The following is a 24,391-nucleotide window of genomic DNA, read 5'->3' as shown; positions in this document are numbered from 1 at the left end:
CTGAGAACAGTAATCAAAAGAGAGATGGAGAGGCTATACTAACATCAGACAGAATAAATCTTAAAACAAAAATTGTCCCTGGGGAGGCACCTGGGGGCCTCAGGTGGTTCAGCAACCACCTCTTGCTTTGGGCTCAGATCATGATCTCAGGTTTGTGAGATCAAGCCCCATGTTGGGCACACCCAGGGCAGAGCCTGCTTAAGAGTCTCTTCCCCTTTTCTCTCTGCCCCTCCTCCCTCTAAAAAAATGTCCCTAGATACAAAGGGAGTTTTATAATGAAAAAAGATTAATCCATGAAACAGATGTAACGATTATAAACATAGTGAACCTAGGAAGAGAGTACCAAAATATATGAAGTTAAAAGACAACTGATGAGATAAAACATATTTTAACAATAGTTGGGAACATAAATACTTCACTTTCGATAATGGACAGAACAAGAAGACAGAAGATCAACAAAACAGAAGACTTGAACACTATAAGCCAACAAGAACTAAAGACATCCATATAACACACTGTCCAACAAACACAGAATACACAATCTTTTTTTTTTTTTTTTAAGATTTTATTTATTTATTTGTCAGAGAGAGTGAGCACAGGCAGACAGAGTGGCAGGCAGAGGCAGAGAACAAGGCTCCCTGATGTGGAGAACAAGGAGCCTGATGTGGGACTCGATCCCAGGATGCTGGGATCATGACCTGTGCCGAAGGCAGCCGCTCAACCAACTGAGCCACCCAGGCGTCCCCAGAATACACACTTAAGTGCATACTGTATATTCTACAAGCCAGACCATATGTAATGCTACAAAATAAGTCTAAATAAATTTGAAAAGAATGAAAACAAACAGTGTTCTCTGACGATGACGCAATTAGCAATTAATACAGAAGGAAACCTGGAAAATTCACAAATATGTGGAAATGAAGCAACATAATCAATGGATCAAAGAAGAAATCACACAAGAATCCGAAAATACTTTGCAATGAATGAAAGTATCACATACTAAAAGATATAGCATGTAGTGAAGGCAGTACTTAGAAGGCAAGTTACAGCTGTATTAAAAAAAGATAAACTTAGGGGTGCCTGGGTGGCTCAGTGGGTTCAGCCTCTGCCTTTGGCTTGGGTCCTGATCTCAGGGTCCTGGGATAGGGCCCCGCATCGGGCTCTCTACACAGCAGGGAGACTTCTTCCCGCCTCTCTCCACCTGCCTCTCTGCCTACTTGTGATCTCTGTTGAATAAATAAATTAAAAAGACAACCTTAAATCAATAACCCAAGCATTCTGCCTTAAGGAACCAGAATAAAAGTAAAAACAAAAAGTAGGAAAAGTAAAAAAGATTAAAGGAGAAATAAATGAAATAAAGAATAGAAAAACTATAAAGAAAATTCAACAATGGGGCCCCAGAGTGGTACAATTGGTTGAGCATCCAGCTCTTAGTTTCAGCTCAGGTCATGGTCTTAGAGTTCTGGGATCCAGCCCACATGGGGCTCCCTGCTCAGTGGGGAGCTTGCTTGTGATTCTCTTTCCCTCTCTGCCCCTCCTGCTTGTGCTTTCTCTCAAATAAATAAATCTTTTAAAAAAAAAATCAATACCCAAAGCTGGTTCTTTGAAAACATCTGCAAAACTAACAAATCTTGAGCCAGACTGACTATGAAAAAGATCAAACACTCAAATTACTAAAATCAGAAATGAAAGTGTGGGCATCACTACTACCAACCTTACAGGAATAAAAAGGGGAAAACTGTATGCCTACCAGTTAGAAAACTTAAGAGAAATGAACAAATTCCTACAAAAACAAACTGCCAAAACTGACACAAAAAGAAACAATCTGAGTAGACCTATAATGAGGAAAGAACCTGAACTACTGATCAAAAACTTCCCACAAAGAAAGTCCATGACCATATGGCTTCATTGGTGAACTCTACCAAAGGCTTAAAAAAAAAGAAATTATACCAATTCTTTGTAAAGTCTTATGAAAAAAATGCCCAAGAGACAACACCTTACAACTCAGTAATAAGGCCAATACTGCCCTGATACCAAAAGCAAACAAAGACATCACAAGAAAATCATAGGACCTACTGACCTTATCAATATAAATAAAAATCCTCAACAAAATACTAGCAAACCAAATGCAACAGTGTATAAAAAGAACTGTACACACCATGACCAAACGAGACTTTTTCCAAGAATGCAAGGTTGGTTTAACATAAAACTCAATCAGTGAAATATACCATATTAATAAAAAACAAAAATTACATGATTATCTTGACACATAAAAATTATTTGACAAAATTGAACATCTCTTCATGATCAAAATAAAACTCAATAAGCTAGCAACAGAAGGGAATAACCTCAACCTGATAAAGAGCTTCTACAAAACTCCATAGCTGGGGCGCCTGGGTGGCTCAGTGGGTTAAAGCCTCTGCCTTCGGCTCAGGTCATGATCTCAGGGTTCTGGGATCGAGCCCCGCATCGGGCTCTCTGCTCAGCGGGGAGCCTGCTTCTCCCTCTCTCTCTGCCTGACTCTCTGCTTGTGATCTCTGTCTTTCAAATAGATAAATAAAATCTTTAAAAAAAAAAAAAACTCCATAGCTAACATCATACTTAATGGTCAAAGACTGAACGCTTCCCTATAAGGCTGGCACAAGACGAAAATGTCTACTCCTGTCACTTTAATTCAAAATTGTACAAAGATTCTAGCCAGGGAAACTAGGCAGGAAAAAGAAATAGAAAACATCAGATTGAAAAGAAAAAGTTTAATGTTATTCAAAGACGACATGATCTTGGACATAAAAAAAATCCTAAGGAATCCACACACACAAAACAATTAGGGCTAAAGGATTTCAGTAAAGTGGCAGGGTACAAAATCAACAAACAAAAATCAATGATATTTTTATATACTAGCCATGAATAATCTGAAAATGAAATTAACAATTTACAATAGAATCAAAAAAGAATAAACATATTTACAAATACAGGGCAAGACTTGTACAAAGAAAACTATAAAACATTGTTGAAAGAAACTAATAGACACCTCATGTTCATGGATTAAAAGACTTAATATTAAGGTGTCGATACTTTCTAAACTGATCTACAGATTCAAAGGCCCAACTGTCTTCTTTGCGTAAACTCACAAGCCAATCTTAAAATTCAGATGGAATTGCAAGTAGCCATGAATACCCAGAACAATTTGTGTTGGAAGACTCACACTCCTTGATTTCAAAGCTTACTACACAAAGCTACAATAATGAAGACTGTGTGGTACGGGCTAAAGGATGGACACAGATCAATGGAACAGAACTGAGAGTTCAGAAATAAATCCTTACATTTATGGTCAACTGATTTTCTATCAGGATGCTAAGACCATTCAAGGAGGATAGAATACTCTCTTCATCAAATAGTTCTTGGATAAGTGAATATCTACATTCCAAAAAATGAATTTAAACCCATTCTTCACACCATATGCAAAAATCAACTCAAAATGAATCTTTTCATTCTAAATGTAGTAACTGAAGCAAGAAAACCCTGTGCTAGAGGGAAGACACTATCAAGAAAGCTAAAAGAAACTCACAGAATGTACAAAATATCTGCAAACCATATTTGATAAGGGTCTAACATGTAGAATACATAAAGAACTCTTGTAAGTTCAACAGTAAAAAAAAAAAAAAATTACCTAATTTTTAGATGAACAAAAAGGATTTAAAGAGATATTTGTCCAAAGAAAATATACATGGTTAAATAGATTATCATTACAGAAATTAGAACCATAATGAAATACCACTTTACCACCCACTAGTTTGGCTATAGTATAAAAAATAAAAAGTACTGATAAGAATATGGGAAAAAAATCACCCTCAGGACGACTGGGTGGATCAGTGGGTTGGGCCTCTGCCTTTGGCTCAGGTCATGATCTCAGGGTCCTGGGATCGAGCCCCTCATCAGGCTCTCTGCTCAGTGGGGAGCCTGCTTCCCCCCCTCTCTCTGCCTGCCTCTCTGCCTACTTGTGATTTCTCTCCCTGTCAAATAAATAAATAAAATCTTTAAAAAAAAAAATGACCCTCATACATTGCCGGTGGCAATGTAAAATGGTTGCAGCTGCTTTGGAAAACAGTTAAGCAATTTCTCAAAAAATTAAACACTGGGATACCATATGATCCAAAAATTAATTCCTAAGTATATAACTTCCATAGTAAATATTCTTAAGAGTATTAGTCATAATAGCCAAAAAAAATGTAAACAAGCCAAATATCCACCAGCTGATGAATGGATAAAGAAAACATGACATATCTATATAATGGAATATTACTCAGCCAGAAAAAGGAATTATGTACTGATTCATGGTAAATACAGATGCATGTTGAAAATACCATGTCAAGTGAGAAAAGCCAAACATAAAGGACTGAATATTACATCATTCCATTTACATGAAATATCTAAGGTAGGCAAAAATCCATAGGGACCAAAAGACTAGTAACTGCCAGAGAACGGGGAAATAGTAAAGGAGAGTCATGACTAAGGGTTGTTTTCTTTTTGGGAAATGAAAAGATTCTCGAATTAGTGGTGATGATTTCACAATTTTATGAATATACTGAAACCACGAAATTGTGAAAGTTTTAAATATGGACATATTATATACAAACTTTATCTCCAAAAATATTACCAAAACACTTCTATTTTGAGAAGTTAGAAAAAGAACTGTAAATTAAACTAAATAAAACTATCAGGAAGAAAAAAATTGATGACATAAAAGCAAAGTATTAGAGAGTGGGGGGGAATAAAGTCACAAGTTCATCTTTTTAAAAAAATTAATAAACCTGAAAAAGAAAAAAGTAGCACAAATTATCAATGTCAAGAAATGTCAAGAATTCTATCATCAACAAAATGAAAATGAAACCTTCTAAGTGGGAGAAAATATTTGAAAATCATGTATCTGTAAGGAGTTAATATCCAAAATATGTAAGAACTCATACAACTCAATAGCAAAAAACTAAATAATCCAATTAAAACAGGCAGAGGAGGGGTGCCTGGGTGGCTCAGTGGGTTAAGTCTCTGCCTTCAGCTCAGGTCATGAACTCAGGATCGTGGGATCAAGTCCCGCATTGGGTTCTCTGCTTGGCGGGGAGCCTGCTTCCTCCTCTCTCTCTGCCTGCCTCTCTGACTACTTGTGATCTCTGTCAAATAAATAAATAAATATTCTTAAAACAAACAAACAAAAACAGGGAGAGGATCTGAACAGGTAGTTTTGGGGGGCAAAAAAAAAAAAAAAGACAGACGGCCAACAGATCATGAAAAGATACTCAACTACTACTAAGTCATTGAGAAAACACGAATCAAAACCGCAGATTATCTAACCCCATTCTAACCCCATAGCAGTTAGAATGGCTATTATCAAAAAAAACAAAAACAACAACAAACAAAACAAAAAAAACAAACCCAAGATGTAACAATCACTAAATGAGGATGTGAAGAAAAGGGAACACTTGTAATGGTGATGGGAATGCAAACTTATATAGTCACTATGGAAAATGGCATGAAAGTTCCTCAAAAAATTAAAAACAGAAATACCATATGACCCAGCAATTCCACTTGTGGATATTTCTCTGAAGAAAAGGAAAACTAACTCAAAACTAACTCAAGAAGATATATGCACTCCGATGTTCACTACAGCACTATTTACAATAGCCAAGATATGGAAACAATCTAAGTGTCCATCAACAGATGAAGGGATAAAGAAAACAGGCTACACAAATGTAATAGAATATCATTAAGCCATAAAAAAGTACTGAAATCTTGCTATTTGCAATAACCTGGATGGAATGTGAGGGCATTATGCCAAGTAAGTCAGACAGAGAAAGACAAATACCGTGTGATCTCACTTATATATGAAATCTACGAAACAAAAACAAAATAAATTCAGAGAACAGAGCAGTGGTTGCCAGTGGCAGCAGGAGGGGTTAAATGGAGGAAGGGAGTCCAAAGGTACCAACTTCCAAGTATAAAATAAGTCATGGGGATATAATATACAGCATGGTGACTACATTATTTCTATACTGCATATTTGAAAGTTGCTGAGTAAATCTTAAAAATTCTCTTCACTAGAAAAAAATTCTTTATGTATGGTAATGGAGATTAACTAGACTTAAATGATCTAGCAATCATTTTGCAGTATGTTCAAACACAAAACCATTATGTTATATGCCTGAAATTAGTATGCTGTACATCAACTGCATCTCAATAAAAAAAGAAAAAATACTGATAATTCTAAAACATTAAAAGGCTACTATACATAAGTTTAGTCCAACGAATTTCAATTTTTCAATGGAACTGGGAGAAATTCCTAGAAAAACTCAAAAGAAGAAACAAAGTATGAATAATTCTGTCTCTAAAGAAACTGAATCCATAATTTAGACCCTTTCCTCAAAAAACAATACAAACACTCCAGGCTCAGGTGGATTAACCACTAAATTATGCCAAAATTTAAGCAGGCACACTATAAATTTTATACAAGCTCTTCCAAACAAAAGGAAAAAAAATAATTCCCAGTTTGTTTCAAAAGGCTAGCATAACCTTGTTACCAAGGATATTTTAAGCAAAGAAAACTACAACCTAATCTCTTACCTGCATGGATACAAAAATCATAAAGGAAACATTTGCAAACCAAATTCAGCAATATACTAAATAAAATATATTACGACCAAATTGGGTTTATTCTGGGAATGTCAAGTTGGTTTTATTTTGGTATTCTTTCCTGAATGTTCTCATGTTTGTATAATAAGTAAAAAAAGTCAAATAAATACCAATGAAAACTAAATTTAAGACTCATTCATGGGGGCGCCTGGGTGGCTCAGTGGGTTAAGCCTCTGCCTTCGGCTCAAGTCATGATCTCAGGGTCCTGGGATCGAGCCCCGCATCAGGCTCTCTGCTCAGCGGGGAGCCTGCTTCCCCTTCTCTCTCTGCCTGCCTCTCTGCCTACTTGTGATCTGTCAAATAAATAAATAAAATCTTCAAAAAAAAAAAAAGACCCATTCATGATTTAAAACACACACATTCCACCAACTCTGAAAAGAAATTTCCTTAATCAGATAAAAAAAAATCTCCAAAATTTCAGCTAAAACAGTTAATGAAATGCTGAAGATTTCCATTCCTGTAACCGCTTCCACAAAACTAGCAATAACACACATAGGCTTGTTATGATCATTTCTATTCAATGCTCTTCTGTGTAATCTAAACCACTGAAGTAAGTTACTGGGAAAAAAAGCAGAAGGACTGGAAAGAAAGAACAAAACATTCATAATTTGCAGACAACTGTGTATGTAGAAAATCCACAGGACTCTAAAACTACTAGTATTTTTAAGTAAATTCAGCAAGGTCACTGAATACATTATCAATATACAAAAAGCTACTCTTTCTAGGTGCTAGCAAACAATTAAGTAAAACATTTATAATTGTTTGATATTATCTAAAAACAAAACAAAACAAAACAACCAAGACAGCGCCTCAAAGAGAGAACAAAAAATACCAGTTCCTCAAAAAAGATTTCTTAAATACAGCATTAAAATGCTGACAGTAAAGAAAAAGCTCAATAAATTGGAACTATCTTAAAATGAAAAAAGAAGAGCTCATGTTCATCAGAAAAAGAAGAGCTCATGTTCATCAAAAGACAACACTAGAAGACTAAAAAGCCAGTAAGTTGGAGATATTAGCAGTGCATAGATCTGACAAAGGACTCCACTCCACAATAAACAATGCCCTACAAGTCTGATTCTCCCAACTGAAAAAAGGCACAAAAACCAATGCAAACTTGTTGCAGAATATTCAAAATCACCAAAAGACCTAAAAATGCTGAACTGCAGTGAAATCAGGAAAATACAAAAGTTAAAACCAGCTGAGGTATTATACTGCATAAGAACAGCTCCACGGAAAAGAGTGACATGTCAACAGTTGGTTAGGGTGTGAGGCCTCTAGTGCAGATATATTCTCTGCTGGTGGGGAAATAAACTGGTATAACCTCTTTGGGAAAGGCTAAGGATTGCGTATTGATTTTGAAGATACTCATTCCTAGATGTTAGGGAATTTGTGTACCAGGACTCACCCACAAGAACGTTCATGACACCACTGTTTAACAGCCAAAAACTAGCAACAGCCCAAAAGTTAAACATTAGAATCAATAAGTTATGAAATATTTTATAATGCTAAATATATCCATCAATTTTAACTATAGTTGCATGCAACACAGATCAATTTAAAAAACAAAGCAGTCATGGGGCGCCTGGGTGGCTCAGTGGGTTAAAGCCTCTGCCTTCGGCTCAGGTCATGATCTCAGGGTCCTGGGATCGAGCCCCGCATCGGGCTCTCTGCTCGGCAGGGAGCCTGCTTCCTCCTCTCTCTCTGCCTGCCTCTCTGCCTACTTGTGATCTCTCTCTGTCTGTCAAATAAATAAATAAATCTTAAAAAAAAAAAAAAAAAAAAAACAAAGCAGTCATAAAAGAATACAGTATGGAATAAAGTTCAAAATGTAAATACTTTTTTAGGGATATATGCATGGGGATGAAATACTAGAGAAAAACCGCAGGAAGACAATGGTTCTATCTGAAGATGGAGATTTGATCATTAAAGAAACATGGGGAACTTCCAGAGCATTGATGATGTTCTGTTTTTTTAAAAATTTATTTATTTTAGAGAGAGAGAGAGAGCACTCAAGCAAGCAAGGGAAGAGGCAGAGGGAGAGTCCTCAAGAAGAACAGACTTCTGGGTGCCTGGGTGGCTCAGTGGGTTAAGCCTCTGCCTTTGGCTCAGGTCATGATCCCAGGGTCCTGGGATTGAGCCCTGCATCGGGCTCTCCGCTCAGCGGGGAACCTGCTTCCCCCTCTCTCTCTGCCTGCCTCTCTGCCTACTTGTGATCTCTATCAAATAAATAAATTAAATCTTTTTAAAAAGGAGGAGGAGGAGGAGAACAGACTTCCTGCTGATACAGAGCCTGACACAGGGCTCAATCCCAAGACCCTGAGATCATGACCCAAACTGAAATTGAGAGCCACTGCTTAACCAACTGAGCCACCTAGGTGTCCAATAATGTTCTATTTCTTGACCTAGCTAAAAGCTATGTGGGTGTTTATTATATACTTATTAGAGTAAAACAATGGTTTTAGCAATATCCTATACATGTGTGATATCCTGCATGATTTGAAAAGTCAAGGAAACTGGTTCAAAAATGAAAAAACAACAATACCAACAAGTAATCTAAAAAACCAGTAAAAATAAAGACAAAATAAGTGATGATGTGTAAAACCCTAGATGCTAAGAGGATTTTCAGAAGATGGAGGTATAGAAAGCACCAGCAATTAAGCTAGCACAATCAATGTGATGTAACTATTTTCAAAAAAAATTTTTTTTTTGAGAGAGAAAGTATATGCATGTGCTGGGAGGGTGGGCAGCACAGATAGGGAGAGAGAGAATCTTAAGCAGGCTCCACACCCAGCCCAGAGCCAAATGTGGGGCTTGATCTCACCACCCTCAGATTGTGACTTGAGCCAAAACCAAGAGTCATCTGTGTAACTGACTGAGCCACCCAGGCCCCTCTGTAGCTATTTCAGAACTCTGGAATCTGATGAAGGTTTAAAACTTGAGGATAGACTGCATCAATTTTGGTCAATTTCAGTTTCCAGTTTCCAGCAGCAGCTACACTCACCCCAGCCACCAGCTATATATCTGTGCACATGTTCCTGGAGCAGCCTGCATATGGTCTGGAGGAGTTAAGGTGGGTAAAAAAGACCTGATCATCCAAATATTGGGGATATGTGTTTGAACACTGATCACAGGGGAGCCAACACAAAAACAGACAGACACTGCTGCTGTTCCTCCCCCAGCACTGCAAGACCTAGCCCCTCTCCCTCCAGCTGAAATAACTTCCAGGGCATTCGAACAGTACGTGCCATGTTCCCCCCTTCATTTCCCACTTTTTCTCCCTACAGGAGCCAGACAATAGTTAGGACACTCTAAGATAACCATCTATCTGGAAAAAATTACAAAGTGACTGCACATGCTCGGGTAAAGGCTCAGGAAAGACCTGAGAAAACACCTAAGTATAAACATGCCTCAGGCTGATCCTCAACACAGAGACTGCCTACAACAACCAAAAAACAAAAACAAAAACAAACAAAAATAAATAAAACCACAAACCACAGAAATAAAGTCAAAAAATGAAACAAAGCCCAGCAAAAACATTAACAAGAAAAAAAACAAAAAACAAAAGAAAATGCTGGGAAAGGCAAAGAATCTGTTGTCCAGAGTTACGTTATATTCCAGTGTTCCACAAACAAATCGAAAGGCACACAAAGAAACAAGTATGGCCTATTCAAAGGAAAAGAAATCAGTAAGACTGTCCCTAAAAAGCCCCTGGAAGATAAAGGAGTGGTTTTAAAGATGATAAAGTAATAAAAGAAAGATGTGGATTAAGTCAAGAAAACAACGTGTGAACAAAATGGAAATGTTAATAAACACAAAACCTACAAAGAAGAAAAAAAAAAACAAACCCTGTAGCTGAATAGTGAAATATCTGAAATGTAATTTTCACTAGAGGGATTCAAAGGCAGATTCAAGCAGGCAGAAGAAAGAATCAGTGAACTTTAAGACAGGACAATGGAAAATGGAAATGATCAAGGCCGAGAAAAGAAATAAAGAAGATTTCGGAGAGGGGCGCCTGGGTGGCTCAGTGGGTTAAAGCCGCTGCCTTTGGCTCCGGTCATGATCCCAGTGTCCTGGGATCGAGCCCTGCATTGGGCTCTCTGCTCAGCGGGGAGCCTGCTTCCTCCCTTCTCTCTCTGCCTGCCTCTCTGCCTACTTGTGATTTCTCTCCCTGTCAAATAAATAAATAAAATCTTAAAAAAAAAAGAGCAAAGGTTTTGTATGTTATTGAAATTAAGCTAGTATAAATCCAAATTAGAGTGTTATAAATTTATGATGTCAAATGTAACCATGGCATAGTAACCACAAAGAAAAAACTATAGGATACACAAAAAGGAAAAAGGAAAGAGATTTAAAGATCTCACTACCAAAAAAAATCAACATAAAAGAAGACATTAATATAAGAAATGAGAAGCAAAAAAAGCTGTAAGACATACAGAAAACAACACAATGACAGAAGTACCTCCTTATAAGTAGTTAAATGTAAATGGATTAAACTCTCCAATCAAAAAACAGAGATTAGGGGTGCCTAGATGGCTCAGTCAGCTAGGTGTCCAACTCTTGATCTCAGCTCAGGTCTTGATAGTAGGGTTGTGAGTTCAAGGCCTGTGCTGGGCTTCACAGTGGACATGGAGCCTACTTAAAAAGAGAGAGAGAGGCTGGCAGAATGGATAAAAACACATGACCCACCCACATGATGTCTACAAAACACTCAAGACCCAAAGACACAAAGACAGGTTGAAAGTGAACTGACAGAAAGATGTATTCTATGCAAATAAAAACCAAAAGAGAGCAGAGTAGATATACTAACACCAGACAAACAGATTTAAACCAAAAAAGGTTACAAGAGACTAAGAAGAATGTTCAGTTATAAGGTTCAATACATCAAAATACAAATATTATAAATATTTACATACCTAGTGACAGATCCATCCAAATGTATGAAGCAAATACAGACAGAATTGAGGAGAAAAAGTCTACAAGAGTTCAACACTTCAATATCCCGTTCACAATAATGGATAGAAAAACCAAAAAGGAGATATTTAAAGAAGGAACTACAAGACTTAACACAATCAACCACCCAGATCTGACATACACAGAACATTCTACCCAACAACAATGAATACACATTCTCCTCAGGTGCACATAGGACATTTTCTTGGATAGACTGTATGTCAGACCACAAATCAAGCCTTGATAGATTAAAAAAGATATATATCATATGAAGTATCTTCTCTGACTACCACAGATGGCGCTAGAAGTCAATAATAAAAGTAAAACTGGAAAATCCACAAAACTGTAGAAATCAAACATTTTTTTAAACAACATATTTTAAACAACCAATGAACCAAAGTAGAAAGCACAAAGGAAGATAGGAAATAATTAGAGACAAATGAAAATGAAAGAACAACATACCCAAACTGTGGAACACAACAAAAGTGGTGGTAAGAAGGAAATTTATAGCTATAAATGCTTTCATCAAAACACAAATCTCAAATCAACAACCTAACTTTACAAGGTAGTAAGTTAAAAGAGCAACAAACTAAGCCCAAAGCTAGAAGGGAAATAAGAGCAGAGATAAACAACATAAGAGACCAAAAAACAAAACAAAACAAAACAAAACAAAAAAAAACAATAAAACCAGAAGTTGGTTCTTTGAAAAGATCAACAAAATGGACAAATCTTTGGCAAATGAACTATAAGAGAGAAGATCCAATTATTAAAATCAATGACAAATGTGGGGAAAGTACTACCTACCCTACAGAAACAAAAAGGATTGTGAAACAGTACTATGAACTATACATCAAAAAAACTGAAAAATCTAGATGAAACAGGTGAATTCCTAGAAACACAAAACTTACCAAGACTAACTCACAAAGAAATAGACAATCTGAATCAACAACTAAAAATCTTCCAACAAAGAAAAGCCCTGGACCTGATGGCTTCACGGGTGGACTCTATCAGGCATTTAAAGAAAAGCTAATACCAACCCTTCTCAAACTTTCCCCAAAAACTAAAGAGCAGGGAACACTTCTCAACTCATTCTATGAAAGCAGCATAATCCTGATACCAAAGACACTACAAGCAAACTACAGACCAACATCCTTTATGAACATTGATCAAAAAATAAAAACTGAACAAAAACATTCAACAAAATACTAGCAAACACAACTCCACATTGCACTGAAAGGATTACACACTGTGGCCAAATAGGATGTGTTCTTGAAATGTAAGGATGGCTCAATGTACAAAAAATCTACATGCCACACCAACAAAATGAAAGAAAGGAAAAAAAAACCCTACATGACCACATAAAGATTTCACTTGATGTGGAGAAGTATCTGACAACATACTTTCATGATAAAAATCACTCAGCAAGATAGAAATAAAAGGAAATATACCTTCACGTAATAAAAGCTTTATATAAAAAAAAACCATAGCAAACATAATACTCAATGGTGGGACACTAAAAGCTTTTCCTTTAAGATCAGGAAAAAAAATAAGGATGCCCACTTTTACCACTTCGAGTCAACATAATGGAAGTTCTAGCAAGAATAGTTAGTCAAGGAAAAGAAATAAAAGGCATCCAAATTGGAAAAGAAGTACAATTATCTCTGTTTGTAAATGATATGATTATATGTTGAAACCCCAAAGAGTCCACAAAAAACTTCCCTTAGAATAAATAAATTCAGCTAAGTATCAGGATACAAAGTCAGCATAAAATAATCAGTTGCACTTCTATACACAATGAACACTCTAAAAAGGAAATTACAAAAACTATTCCATCTAGAAAAGCATCAGAAAGAATACTTAGGAACTAACTCAACCAAAGAAGTGAAAGACTTGTGCAATGAAAACTAAGAAAATAACTAAGAAAACAAAATAAGTTAAAGACAACATAAATAAATGGTAATACATCTCATGTACATTACATGGATTGGAGGACTTAATACTGTTAAAATGTCAATACAACCCAAAGCAAACTGCAGATTCAGTGCAATACATATCAAAATCCCAATGACAGTACTGCAGAAATAGAAAAACCCATCACCAAAAGCAAAGGCAACAAAAGCTAAAATACACACATGGAAATACATTACTAAAAACATTTTAACTATCAACAAGATGAAAAAGTTACCTACCAAATGGGAGAATATTTGAAAATTACGTCTGATAAGGGATTAATATCCAAAATACATAAAGAAAAACCCATCCTAAAATTCATATGGAATCTCAAGTGACCCTGAATAATCAAAGCACCTTGAAGAAAAAAAAAAAAAAAGAACAAAGCTGGAAGACTCACACTTCCTGATTTCAAAACCCAATCTAAAGCTACAGTAACCTAAACAGTGTGGCATTGGCATAAAGACAGATATATGAACTAATGAAGCCAGATAGAAACCCGAGAAATAAATTCTTATGTACACGATCAAATGCCAAGACTATTCAGTAGGGAAAGGGCAGTCTTTTCAACAAATGGTGCTGGGAAAACTGGACACACACATGCAAATATAGTTGGATATTTACCTAAACCATAGAGAAAAATTAACTAAAAAATGGATCAAGGACCTAAATATAAGACCTTAGAAGAAAACACAGGACAAAAGCTTCATGACACTGGATTTGACAATGTTTTCTTGGCTACAACACCAAAGGCACAAGAAACAAAGAAAAAAATAGGCAAATCAGATTTTAAGAAAATTTTAAAGTTTTGTACATCAAAAGGCACTCTCCAGAGGAAAAAGACGTCCCACAGAACAGGAGAAAGTATTCATAAATCACATATCAGATGAGGGATTAACATCTAGAATTTACAGAGAACTCCTAAAATTCAGCAATATGCACAAAAAACAATCTGATTCAAAAATGTACAAAGGAATTTGAGTAGATGTTTCTCCAAAGAAGATACACAACTAGGCCATAAGCACATGAAAAGGTGCTAAACATCTCAAATCACGAGGGAAATGCAAATCAAAACTAAGATAACACTTCATGCCCATTAGGATGGCACTATAAAAAAAAAGTGTTTGTGAGGGTGTGGAGGAACTGGAACACTTGTGCACTCTTGGTGGGAATGTAAATGGTACAGCTACTGTGGAAAACAATACAGTGATTCCTCAAAAAATTAAAAACAGAACTACCATGTGATCCAGCAATTACCTCTCTGGGCATATACCTGAAAGAATTAAAAGCACAGACATAAAGAGATTTGTACACTCGTGTTTATGGCACTGCTAAAACGTGGAAGCAACCAAGTCTCCAATCATCCAATCAATGTATGAATGGGTAAGAAATATGGGATATGTATGATAACAGATTATTATTCAGACTTAAAAAGGAAGGAAATTCCGACAAAAGCTACAACATGGATGAACCTTGAGGACATGATGCAAAAGGGAGGGACATACGCCAGTCCCAAATGACAAATACTGTATGGTTCCATTTACAGGATGTACTTAGAATAGTCAAAATCATGAAGACCTAAGGCGTAATGGCGGGTGCCAGGGGGTGGCAGGGAGGGAATAGGGAGTTATTGTTCAACATGTACAGAGTTTCAGCTTTACAGGAAGAAGAATTATAGGGATGAATGGTGGTAATGGTTCCTCAACAATGTACATGTATTTAATGTCACTGAACTGTGCACTTAAAAATGGTTAAGATGGGGGCACCTGGGTGGCTCAGTGGGTTAAGCCTCTGCCTTTGGCTCTGGTCATGATCTCAGGGTCCTGGGATCGAGCCCTGCATCGAGCTCCGCATCGGGCTCCCTGCCCAGCAGGAAGCCTGCTTCTCCCTCTCCCACTCCCCTGCTTGTGTTCCCTCTCTCGCTGTGTCTGTCAAATAAATAAAATAAAATCTTTTTAAAAAATAGTTAAGATGGGAAATTTATTTTACCACAATAAAAAAGAAAAATCTAGACTTTAATCAATATAGAATGTGGGGAAATAGAACTAATTTGAACATAAAATTAGGGCCTCTTTCAGCTTCAGTACCCAGTTTGTGAGAATGTATACATCAAGCAATTGTATAAAGACACCCACCCTATTGCACAGTACTCAGCAGGGAACCCATGGGTGTTTAACACCTGGTCCTTGATGGTCTAAACCAGAAACCAGGAATCCAACTTTTCAACATCATGACCCTAAAGCATGTTCTCTCACAACTGCTCTCTCTATATACCCAGACTGTCACCATCAGTACCACCACATGGTGTGTAAGTGCCATTATGGGCATTAGTCTATAAATCCAACACACTTATTCAAGGCCCGCCCCCCCAATCCTAGAGAGGGGTATGGCTATTGCTCCCATGTTACAGTTCAGCAAACATAATCTCAGAGGGATAGCCAAGATCAGACCAAGTAAGCACACGGCCAGGGTCTGTTCTCAAGTGAATCTGCAGCCAGGGCTTGCACCTTCGTGCAGGTTTATTATGAAACGGGCAAACTGAGTACACTTCTTCAAAACTATACCTTATCTTCCCTGTTTTGAGACTGTGGACGTTTACATTTAGAACACCACACAGTGGGGTCAATGAACAATTTGAAATAGCCAAGAAAGATCTCGTTACATCTAACAGAGGCAAGGGAATGTGAGAAGTTCTCAGAGGTGAGAACCAAACCACATTTAGAAAGAGAAGGATTTTTCTAGGCAGAGAATATTCAATTTAGTATTCTGCTTAACAGTTCAGCTATGTAGCCGAACAGCATTTCCTGCATGATTTCATCTAGGCCAGTGATTTTTAATTATATACAATGGAATCTCAAGAAACAGCCCAGGATAAAGGAAAAGAACCCTGAGGCTGAGGTCTAGAGATCTTTCCTGGGTGATGCCAGATCATATATGCTACCTGTATTCTTTAACTGTAGAAAATGTTTCACAATATAGGGGCGCCTGGGTGGCTCAGTGGGTTAAAGCCTCTGCCTTCGGCTCGGGTCATGATCCCGGGGTCCTGGGATCGAGCCCCGCATCGGGCTCTCTGCTCCGTGGAGAGCCTGCTTTCTCCTCTCTCTCTGCCTGCCTCTCTGCCTACTTGTGATCTCTGTCAAATAAATAAATAAAATATTTAAAAAAAAAAACATAAGCAAAATTCTAAAAAAAAAAAAAAAGTTTCACAATATAGACAAAAACAAAATTAAGTAGGCTCTACACCTAAGACTGACTGAAATTTTGGATTATGACAACAATTAGGGTCTACAAAGATGTAGGAAAAAACTCTCATGAAATCCTGGCAGGACTGTAAACTGATTAATTCCCTTTGAGAAAGAATTTAGCAACTTAACAGTTTGAAGACAGTATATACCCAATCACTGTGCAATTCACGTCTAGGCACACAGGCTCAGGAAGTGCTTGTTACATGCACAGGAGATAGATAATACAAGGATGTTCACCAAAACACTGTTTACAATAGCAAAAATCATTTACCAACAGAGGATCAGATAAATATTGTATTTATGTAAAGTATTACTATTATATAGCAATTAAAATACACTGATCTGACTTAAAAGTATCAATATGAAGACCCTGTAAATATAATACATGGAAAAAGGCAATACAGGCATATCTTGTTTTACTGCATTTTACAGATACTGCATTTTTTATAAATTGAAGATTTATGGCAACCCCATCTAGCAAGCCTATCAGTGTCATTTTTCCAACAGCATTTGCTCACTTCTTGTCTCTGAGTCACATGGTGGTAATTTACAATATTTCAAACCTTTTCATTATCATTGTATTTGTTATGATGATCTGTGATCTTTTGTGTTATTACCGTATTTGCTTTGGGGTGCCACAAACCACGCCCACACAAGACGGCAAACTTAATTGCTAAATGTTATGTGTGTGCTGATTGTTCCACCAACTAGCTATTCCCCCATTGATTCCCCCCCTCTCCTTGGGCCTCCCCATTCCCTGAGATACAATATTGAAATTAGGCCAGTTAATAACCTGACAATGGCCTTTAAGTATCGAAGTGCTCAAGTGAAAGGAAGAGTTGCACATCTCTCACTTTAAATCAAAAGCTAGAAATGATTAGGCTCAGTGAGAGGAAGGTGCGTGCAAAGTCTAGATAAGCCAAAAGCCAGGCTGCCTGCCCCAAACAGACAAGTTGTGAATGCAAAGGAGTAGTTCTGGAAGGACTTTCCAAGCGCTACCAGCGAACACTCGAATGAGGAGGAAATGAAACCGCCTTACTACTGATAAGGACAAAGTCTCAGTGGTCTGGATGGAAGATCTGACAGCCACAACATTCCCTTAAGCCAAAGCCTAAACCGGAGCAAGGCCCTCATGCTCTTCAACTCTGGGAAGGTGGAGAGAGAGGAGGAAGCTACGGAAGGCAGGTCTGAAGCTAGCAAGGTTGGTTCGTGAGGTTTAAGGACAGACCCCGTCCCTGTACATCAAACGGCAAGGTCAAGCAGCAAGGGCGGATGGAGAAGCTGCAGCGAGTTCTCCAGAAGATCTAGTGGAGATCATTCACGAAGGGGGCTCCACAGTCCTACACCACGGATTTGCAGTGTGGACGAAAATAGGCTTCTCACAGAGGAAGATGCCATCTAGGACTTTCACAGTTAGAGAGGGAAGGACAGGGCCTGGCTTCAAAGCTTCAAACGACTGGCTGGCTGTCTTGGCAGGGGCTCATGCTGCTGCTGACTTTAAACTGAAGCCTGTGCTCGCTGAAAATCCTAGGGACCTGCAGAATTACACTAAACCCACTCTGCCTGTGCTCCACCCACGGAATGACCAAGCCTGGACAGTACATATGTTTACAACATGGTGTAATAAATATTTCAAGCTGGCTGTTGAGGCCTACTGCTCAGAAGATTCCTGTCAAAACATTACTACTCATTGACCATGCACCTGGTCCCCCATGAGCTCTGACGGAGATGTACAAGGAGACTGCTGTGGTTTGCACTCCTGCTGATACACATCCATTCTGCAGCCCATGCATCTAGAAGTAATTTCAAGTCTTACTATTTACGAAACACATTTTGTAAGACTATGGCTGCCATAGATAGTAATTCCTCTGGTGCATCTGGACAGAGTAAACTGAAAACCCTCTGGAAAGGATTCACCATTCTGGATGCCCTTAAGAACATTAGATTCATGGGAAGAATTCAGAGTATCAACATGAACAGAACTTTGAAGAAGCTGATTCCAAACCTCACTGATGACTCTGAGGGGGTCACGATTCCCAAGGAGAAGTCACTGTAGATGTGATAGAAACAGCAAGAGAACTAGAACTAGAAGTGGAGCCTGAAGATGGGACTGAACTGCTGTGATTTCGTGACCAAACTTTAACGATGAGGAGCTGGTCTTGTGGATGAGCAAAGATGCTTGAGATGAGACTGACTCCCAGTGAAGAGGCTGCGAAGACTGTTGCAAAGACAACAAAGGATTGAGAATATTACATATACTTAGTTGCTGATAAGGCGGAGGCAGGGTTTGAAAGCATGGACTCCCAGTTTTTTTCCACTGTAAATATTTATATTTTTATATTAATTTTATGTCTCAAAATTGAGAATGTGTGTATGTATGTATTAGTATTCTATCTTAATTTCATGTTATATTACAAAGATTTTTATGTAACTGAACATGTAGAAAGCCATTATTCTCAAAAGGTATTATTCTAATAACTACGTAATACTCTATCACGTAAATATACAAAAATATATTTTCCACTTAGGAGACACTTGGGTTTTTTCTTTTTTTCTTTCCCAAATCTTCACCACCATAATGATACTCTAAGTATCCTTCTACATAATCCTTATTTGTCTTCATTATTACTCCTTAGGAGACATTCTTAGATCTGGACATAGTGAGTCAAAGAACATGATGATTTTTAAAGCAAAAAAGTGATCTTTGAGGCTGAGTTGTAAAGAAGCTGCAGTGGCAAACCCAGGAGCAACGCCAGGAACCTTTCCCAAGCACAATGGAAAACGATGAGTCAACACTCATTTTCTCCATCATGGGAAGGCAGCCCGCTCAGAGGTGTGGCTTCCATTTTGTCCTCCACCTTTTTGCTGGAGAAATGGGAAATCAGAGTTCAGAGGACAAATATTTCTTTCATATCACTGGCCACCGACCTCTGACAACTCTCACAAGAACACCCAGGGTCTCCGCACAGCCCACAATACCTGCCCACTCTGGCCCTCCCACCCCCTTCCCTACTCTTCCTTCAGTGCCTCAAACATGCCAAGCTCCTTCAAAAGCCTTAGTCCAACCTTTTCTGTCTGGAATGTTTTCCTCACACTCTTTACGTGATCCAGCACTTTCTCTCCCTTTAGGACTCCATTTTAAACACACCTCCTCAGGGGCACCTGGGTGGCTCAGAGGGTTGGGCCTCTGCCTTTGGCTCAGGTCATGATCTCGGGATCCTAGGATCGAGCCCCGCATTGGGCTCTCTGCTCGGTGGGGAGCCTGCTTCCCTCTCTCTCTCTCTCTGCCTGCCTCTCTGCCTACTGTGATCTCTGTCAAATAAATAAATAAAATTTAAAAAAAAAAAAAAACAACACACCTCCTCAGAGAGTTCCTACCTAGGTCACTCAAAATGTTATTACTTCATAGCACTTACTAAAACTGGCAATTATTTTACTTATTTCTCTGCTTAGTTTGTTTTTTCCTTCTGTTTCCCATCCATGATGGGAGAGGAGGTTCTGAGGATGCCGTATCAAGTCAGGAATCCTTGAAGCCTAACAACAGTGATTGGCACGAAGTAGGCATTCCCTATTCGTGTTGAATTTCTGATGAATTTGGCCAGCTGTGGCAGTGGGACCAAGTGTATAGTAAGAGATGTGGAATCTCAAGCCAGATTTTGCAGGGATGGACCTGAACTACAGGTCCAAGGTTGAGCTGTTCATTACTTGATGTTCTAGCTGAATGAGGTCTCTCAAAGATGTCCATGTCTTCATCCCTGGGACCTGTGAATGTCTCAGAATGAAATAATGATGTCTTCTTCGCCCAAGAGCCAAACAAGCCATCCCAAGGCCGGGGCAGCATGATCCAGGTGCAAAGGCCAGGGCTCTATGGAGTAAGCCCCAGGTGCAGCGGAAATCTGACCTGCAGTATCACAGCATCTTCTGGAGCCCAAGACCGGCCCAGACACAGAAGTCAAAGCTGGGTACACACCTGCCAACACCTGAAGATGCTGTCTGTGGGAGCCCAGCGTGAGGAAGTGCCCTGATGCTAAACAACATGCACTGTGATGGCAGACTTTGGTGTGCCTCTGAAATTAGCCCCTTACCGACTAGCTAGGTAGCCCTGCACAAGTCCTCTAACCCAGAGGAGATTTGGTTTTCTCATGTGTAACACGGCATTGACTCCAATTTTAAAAGAAGTTCTACTGTAGGTAAAATACTATCAGGCCCCATTGGCTGCTACGGAGAACTCATTCCTGAAACGGTCGAATGATGAAGCAAACTTCATTGTTATCTTATTTTAACAAACTGCCACAGCCACCCCACCTTCAGCAACCACCACCCTCAAAAGTCAGCAGCCAGCGACATCAACACAAGACCCTCCGCTAGTGAAAAAACTAGGACTTGCTGAAAGTTTCTATGATGGTTAACATTTTTTAGCAATAAAGTATTTTTCAATTACAGTATATACCATTTTTCAGACATAATGCTATTGCATACTTAACAGACTACAGTATGATGTAAGCATAACTTCCATATGTGCTGGGAAACCAAAAAATTCCTTTGGCTCGCTTCATTGCAAAATCCACCTTGCTGCAGTGGTCTGGGACCCAAACCACAATTTCCCTGAGGTGTGCCTAAGTTCCCAGCATGTCTGAGGTAACTCAGTGAGATTTAAGCCATTGTTGGTTGTCATTCATACTGGAATAAAATTCAAACAATTTTCTCAAAGAAAAACAGAACACATATGTTTGAATCAAGCAGATTTTCTGAGTTTTTAACTTGGCATAAGCTAAAGGACAATAAGGGTCATTAGCAGATGACGTATACCAACCAACAGAAAATAATAAACATGTACTTTCTTAGAAGTTTGAAGAGACAAGACAACCAGCATTCTTAGTTCCCACTATGCCCTTCTCCCATTTGTCCTCCAGTTAGAACAATTTAATAGAAAAAAATAAAAAATAAATTTTACAGTTACCGCAAGTCAGTCTTGTTTGTCATGAAATCTCTCCTTCAGACATTTAGCTACTTCATGTTCACATTCACCTGCATCTTTATGGGAATTATTTCCACTGTCAAGTTAGGATGTAAATCAAAGGATTTATGACGAAAAAAACCAGCGATTACCAGTACTTTTTCTGCAAACCCCACTACTGCCAAATTTCTTCAAGGCACATTTAAAAAATTAAAAACATGTTCATTTTCAATTAAACTAATTTGAACAAGAAACATTCCTTCAACATTCTTACAACATGTTGCAACGTCCACAGAAGATTATGAAACGACACCTTTTAGGACTTCCAAGCCTCCTTGTGAAGTGCTGTCTTCGGGTATGCTACTGTCTCCCCTCCACTAGCCCACGGGATAGCCCACATTTCATCAGAACTAAATGCTTGTTGACCTGCTTTCACAGTTAAAAGCAATTAAAATGTTCAAGAGATGCACTGTCCACCACAGCAGCCACTAGTCACATGGCTACCAAGCACCAGAAACGTAGCTAGTTCCAACAGAGCCACACTGAAAATATGAAAGATACTAAGAAGAGAATATGGTATCTCACTAACAATTTTTATATTAACTAAATATTAGCATATTTTATATATGTTAGTTCAGGTAAAATGTTAATATTCCTCTTAAAAAAAAAAAAAACTTCTTAAATGTGACTACCAGAAAACCTGTAATTAGATCCATGACTCACATTGTAATCCTCTACATAGGTAGTCCTGCTACATTTGACCTACCCTTTTTTATCCAGTATTTTATGTGTCACAAAAGAGATTTGCGCATCATACACCAAAGGCAGTCTTCATCCAGAGGGGAACCCAATCCACAAAGTAAGCTACAAAAAGGGGCTAGTATTACCATTCAAGGTCATTCTTCATAGGCTTCACAAGAAAGCTGCTGAGAAACAGCTTTACATACATACATAGTGTATGTACGAAAACATACACTAAAGGTTTCAAATCTAAGTCACCTGGTAAATGATCATGAATTCCTCGGTTTATGGGTGTAGTGCAGACTCTATTGAAATCCAGAGAATTATCCAATATGGCATTTATCCTTCGAAAGATATTGGCATTGCTACAAGTGGAGAGCGCGGGTGCTTCCTGGTTGTCCCAGCAATCTTTTATCCGCCCAGCTTCTTCTTCCTAGACGCAGGAAAAAGATATTTAGGTTTTCATCCTAGACAAAAAAAAAAGACACTTAGTTTTTTTTCTATACTCCTTTATGGTAAATAATCCCCCCCTTTCTCCCAAGCCAACAATGAGTCAGATAAAGTAACAAGGACTTGAATTTTTTGCCTATATATTAAAACACTTAATGAATCCTATAATGAGCAAGGTTTCCTGAGAGGACTGTAAGAGGGAAAAAGAAAAACACAGAAAAATACAAGATGCTGCCTCCAAGAACCTTCTAATCTAATGAGACTTGTATAGGAATTAGTATGGTGTGGCAGCAGCAACTGTAGAACCAGAAAATTCTGGAGGTAGATCTATATAACAGAATATTATCTTGAAATTTTAAAAATGAGGGGTACCTGGGTGGCTCAGTTAAGCGTCTGCCTTCTGCTCAGGTCATGGTCCCAGGGTCCTGGGATCAAGTCCCACATCCCAGCTCCCTGCTCAGCCTGAAGCCTGCTTCTCCCTCTCCCACTCCCCTTGATTGTATTCCCTCTCTCACTGGCTCTGTCAAATAAATTAAAAAAAAACTTAAAAAAAGAAATCTAAAAAATGAAGCACTTGGGCACCTGGGTGGCTCAGTCAGTTGAGCATCTGACCTGGTTTCGGCTCAGGTCGTGATCTCATCAGGGTCCTGGGATCCAGCCCCGCATCAGGCTCCCTGTGATTGTCTCCCTCTCCCTCAGCCCCTCCTCACTGTGTGTTTTCTCTCTTAAATACATTAACTCTTTTTTTTAAAAATGAAGCACTGATATGTGCTTCCCGTGGATAAACCTCAAGCGCTTGATGCTAAGTGAAAGAAGCCAGTCACAAAAGACCACCTATATTATGAGCCCATTTATAGGAAATGTCCAAAACAGACAAATCTAATCTATACGAGTTGCCTTCATCTAGGGGTGAAGAGAGAAGAAGGTTTGGAAATGTTGGCTAACAGGTTCAAGGTTCCTTTCTGAGATACTGAAAACATTCTAAAATTAGATTATGGTGATGATCACAAAACTGTAACTATACTAAAAAAAAAAAATCACTGAATTTTATGGTAATGTGGATTATAGCTCTACATAGCTGTTTAAAAAGTTTGGTTCTGCCCTTTATTGTCAGTTGCTTAACCTCTTTGCCTCAGTTTCCCCATTTGTGAAACAGGAAGAGTACCTACCACCCTTTTTTTTCCTACCACCCTTTTGACAAGATGTAATACAGCACTTAACATGGTGCCTGGCATACGGTGGCTGCTATTTCCACACCTAAAGGCACAGGAGAAGACATGGTAAAAGCACCAAGAGCAGTACAAGCACCACCCAAAGGAATTGTTCCAGTGGTACAACTGAACATAGTCATTAGAAGTACAGAACTCGTTTAAGACCCTGAACTTGCAATGCAGATAGACAATCCAACACCCCC

At 38.4% G+C, this 24,391-nt stretch overlaps 1 protein-coding gene across 1 annotated transcript in view; it reads right to left on the bottom strand.

The window, feature by feature from the left end:
• Positions 1 to 22,954, bottom strand: part of CPEB1 (cytoplasmic polyadenylation element binding protein 1) — a 75,332-nt gene extending 52,378 nt beyond the window's left edge. Inside the window, exon 1 of the mRNA XM_080807959.1 lies at positions 22,786 to 22,954. The gene's annotated coding sequence lies outside the window, so the exon portion shown is untranslated. The remainder of the gene's footprint in view (positions 1 to 22,785) is intronic.
• Between the last annotated feature and the right edge of the window lie 1,437 nt (positions 22,955 to 24,391).

The sequence above is a fragment of the Martes martes genome (genome assembly GCF_963455335.1).
Source record: "Martes martes genome assembly, chromosome: 7".
Lineage (NCBI taxonomy): Eukaryota > Metazoa > Chordata > Mammalia > Carnivora > Mustelidae > Martes > Martes martes.
This window is presented reverse-complemented; position numbering and strand designations above follow the sequence as displayed.